Raw genomic sequence first — 4257 nt, forward strand, 5'->3', positions numbered from 1 at the left:
CTCTCTCTCTCTCTCTCTCTCTCTCTCTCTCTCTCTCTCTCTCTCTCTCTCCTATTTGACTGGAATTTTGAACATCAGTGTAGCTAAAAATGTCTTACTTGTTTAATTTTACATGTAAATGGCCTGAGCTTATATAGTGCTTTATTAAGTTCCTACAGACTCCAAATTGTTTTACAATACATTCATTCACACCYATTCACACACTGATGGTGGTAAGCTACACTGTAGCCACAGCTGCCCTGGGCCACACAAACAGAGGCGGGGCCACCGGGCTCTCTGACCACCACCAGCAGGCAGGGCAAGTGTAGTGTCTTACCCACAGACACTGAGACGGATGGGACAGGGGATCAAACCAGCAACCCACTGGTCACAGGACGACTCTACTTTMCCACAGCCGCCCTGATCTGGATGCACAAAATGTGCTGCATAACTCACTCATCACAAACACTTTAATTTTTGTGAAACTGAAAATGCAATTTTGAGTCATTACCTAGTTTCCAACAGTCACAGCCCTTTAAGTTCCTTTCTCRCAACACTTACAAGTTGGGCCTAAAGGACTGTTGATACTGAACAGTTTCAAACACTGTACAGAACTTATACTGTACATCATACTGATACAAAATCTTGATGAAATTCTGTGTCGCACTGTAAAGCATAATGGTTGCCTTGAAACATGACGCGCACGTGTAAACACCTTTGGATATTTATCTGTATACTGACCTTCAGAAATCTTTTAATTTAATTAAGATGCTGTTAAACTCTCACACAATACAACAGCAGTAGAGCAAGGCGGTGTGTGTATGTGGAGGGGACATTGTCTGTGATAAAGTAGGCAGCCTTGTGGAGAGATGACGAAGAGGAGGAAGCAAAGTCCCTTACAGGCCAGCCCTGAGACGTAAAATAAATTTTAACCAGAGTTTAAAAAGTAACATTATCTGTGTACTTCTGTAGACATGCAAAATTGGAGAAAATCTGTGCAATTTACAAATAATCCGTAGAACTTGACATGCATGGTGACGTAACATGTCATCATGGAAGTATTTTAAAATCCAATTCTGGAACAGTTCCAGTTCAGTAGCTACTTTCAACGTACACAATTTATGTAATTCTCGTGGCAATAGAGATGAAACTACATTAAATAGCWTCCATTCATTATCATTACCCGCTTCTTCCTTTCTGTGTCACTGGCGCCTACGTTCAGCAGTCACTGCGAGGGGCGGGGGACACCAAGAGAATAGAAATGCTTCCATGGGACAGAGTACGACGGAAACAGAAGTAAAGAAAGGGTGACAGAAGTTATCACTCTGGGTGACCATCCAATGCTGTGGGATGGCAGGTTTTCATTGCACWGCATAACCAACACAACACTATCCAATCTGATAAAGTTTTCCATTACCTGGCATTTTCTTTCATGGTTTCATGATGTTAATAACTAATATAGTTACTGTATGTAATCTACAAGTTGTTGTGGTAGAAAAATGCAAAATGCAAGTATTGAATTAAGACTCTGTATTTGCTAATATTTAGTTTTAAATAACTCTGGTCAGTATCGAGGACAAAAACAAATCAGTTCCTTTCTTTTTAATATTCTTTAGCTGTGAGTGTGATAGAACTTGAATTTAAATTTATCACAGATATGAGAAGTTTAATTTCTCTTGTTTTCTGTGGATTTCCAGTCGATCGTCTGACCTGGATCTTTGATGTAGATCTGTAGTTTGGGTTAACTCTGAGTAACCTGAGTGGATGACCCACCCTCACAAGAGGAAGGTCAGTGTAGAGGTGGATGGGAGTGGACCACACACACCTCCTGCCACCAAGAGATTTATCAAGCCAGCTTCGCTCCCCGAAACACATGGTTAATTTAGCAGCCATTACAGGTGACATCTTGATGAATAGAGAGGGCTGCTCTCGCATACATAGGCAATACGCATAAACACACACAAACATACCCAGACACACACAGACACGCTCGTGGGAAGAATAATGGTCATTTTACTGCAGTCTGCAGGAGGACAAGAGATAAAAGTTAGTGTTGGGAGAATGATGTGTCAGGCTGGTTTCATTAACTCAGAGATAGAAGACTCCTGTCTGTGCCATCAGCGATTATTCTGGAGGAAAAAAGAAATGATTCTTTTCTGCTGGAGATGGACATGTGCACTGACACGCTGACAAACGATCAAGTCACCAGCACGGCTAATCCTGACTATTTATGCAAGCACCCAATAATCCTGTCTCTAATTAGGACCCCTGCTAATCGGGATTCAAGACGCGCTGAAATGTAAAAACAGTGGGCGACATATGCGGGTCCACCTGTGCGTACCGCTCCAGAGAAAACATTGTATTCAACCAGGAGATGGCAGACCATTGCTCATCAGTCCCCTTGGCCATTTATCATCATTTTCATCCCTTAAAACTGATACGTATTGATTTGGTGAAGCTGCCTTTCACCGCATTGAGTAGGAGGTTCCACGCGCACCACAAACATTCGATCACTGTCAAACATGTGTTGGCTCAGCCTGTGACAAACATACACTAAGCTGTTGTACAAAGAGCTGTCTATTCAAACCAACAGATGATATAGAGTTGTTCTACCCACACACGCAGGAAGCAGTCTGCCTACGGTTGAACGGCAGCCCAGAACCAGCAGCGGATAGAGAATGTCCTTTATGAGGCAGCGACTCTGCTCACGCTTTCTATCTCTCTAGCAGCTTTGGCAGAGGAGCAGAACAGACATACAGACAGACAATAGAGAAGCCTCTGTAGAGATCAACATGCACCGCTACACAGCCAGCAATTTTTTTCTCTCTCTTCTTCTTCAGTCCCACAGCGTGCGGGGGACACTGTAACCCTTTAATATACATTTTAAAAACACGGACAAATTCACTTTGGCTAAGCTTTGTCARATTCAAAGTTCTCCCAAGGATTAGCTTCAGACGCAGCAAAAATTATTCCAGCCAAATGAAACCAGAGGCCCAGGAGGACGCAGCACTGGAGCATGCGCTGCTAATAAAGAAATAGCAGAAAGTCAATACGCTGTCTGTCTGTATCATCGCAGTAACAATCATATCAGATCGAACAATCACATCAGACGCAAACTTGATTTGATTATGGTCTTTCACCACTATAGGTATTTTTTTCCCCCCCGTCTCTCGTCGCCAGCAGTGGAGGGTTGTCATTACCTTCGGCTCACATCAAGATGCATCCTGAAGGTCAGGCCTGATGAATTGGAGAGACAGTTCTGTCATAGAGAGCAGCCATTATCCATGATACTGAAAGAGATTATTCCCCCTCCTGGGAGAGAGGAAGAGGAGAGCAGATACCGAGCAGAGCAGGTGAAGATTAAAGGAGGAGGAAAAACAATGGAGACAGGAAAGAAAGGCAGGAACGGTGAGCCACATCCAGTGGGCTCAAACAACACTTCAGCAAGGAGTCACTGAAATACTGATGGGTGATTTGTGACAAAATTCTCCCCTAACCACTTAAAGCTGACACCTCAGTGCAACTGTTTCTCTCCACAGCAGGCAGTCAGGGATGACATCAGTGTACCTGAGAGAAGCTACAATAGTCCCAGCCCAGTTAGAGCTGACACCAGGAAGCGGTCTCCCTCCCCCGCTCCCTCTGTTTCAGCTCAACATTTTTTCTCAGCGGTGATGTCCTCTGACAGAATCCTGCACTGAAACCTCGCCACAAGGCTGYTAGCTAAAGATTTCCCCTCAGGCTGGAATTTAAGGAGGGAAAGGCCTGCTGGTTTGAGTGAATTCAAATAACATTGATCCGTCCCTGTTATCACTGAGATATTTGCCAATCAGCTTAAAACATAAGGACRTCCTATGGTACGCCATCATCCCACGTATCATAACATCAGGGGGTAACAAAAACAAGGCGATGAGCTTGGCAGCTCATAGGATAACCCATCCTAATAGGGTTCTTCTTGAACCTTGAGCCCATCTTCCCATCTGTCCCCGCTTCTCTCTGCAGGCTGTGGTGATGAAGTGCTCTGTGCCTGCAGTAGACCAGCGGTGTGCCATGCATGATAAAAAGCGAACGGATGGCAAGGGAAGCCTGAGGAAGGCTGCACAACCCAGCTGCTGGTGCAAAGCTGCAGGCCGGAAAACACACAGCAGGCCCAGAGGTGGAAAAACATGATTTAAATGGCAGTAAAACATGGATGCAAAGTGAGTGGCTCTGTGTGGCACTACACACACACACACACACACACACACACACACACACACACACACACACACACACACACAC

At 44.5% G+C, this 4257-nt stretch overlaps 1 long non-coding RNA gene across 1 annotated transcript in view; it reads left to right on the top strand.

Moving 5' to 3' along the window:
• Positions 1 to 4257, top strand: part of LOC106525239 (uncharacterized) — a 29802-nt gene that overhangs the window by 10777 nt on the left and 14768 nt on the right. Inside the window, exon 2 of the long non-coding RNA XR_001311093.1 lies at positions 3979 to 4175. This is a non-coding gene — a long non-coding RNA (uncharacterized LOC106525239). The remainder of the gene's footprint in view (positions 1 to 3978; positions 4176 to 4257) is intronic.

Source organism: Austrofundulus limnaeus, unplaced genomic scaffold (genome assembly GCF_001266775.1).
Source record: "Austrofundulus limnaeus strain Quisiro unplaced genomic scaffold, Austrofundulus_limnaeus-1.0 Scaffold219, whole genome shotgun sequence".
NCBI lineage: Eukaryota > Metazoa > Chordata > Actinopteri > Cyprinodontiformes > Rivulidae > Austrofundulus > Austrofundulus limnaeus.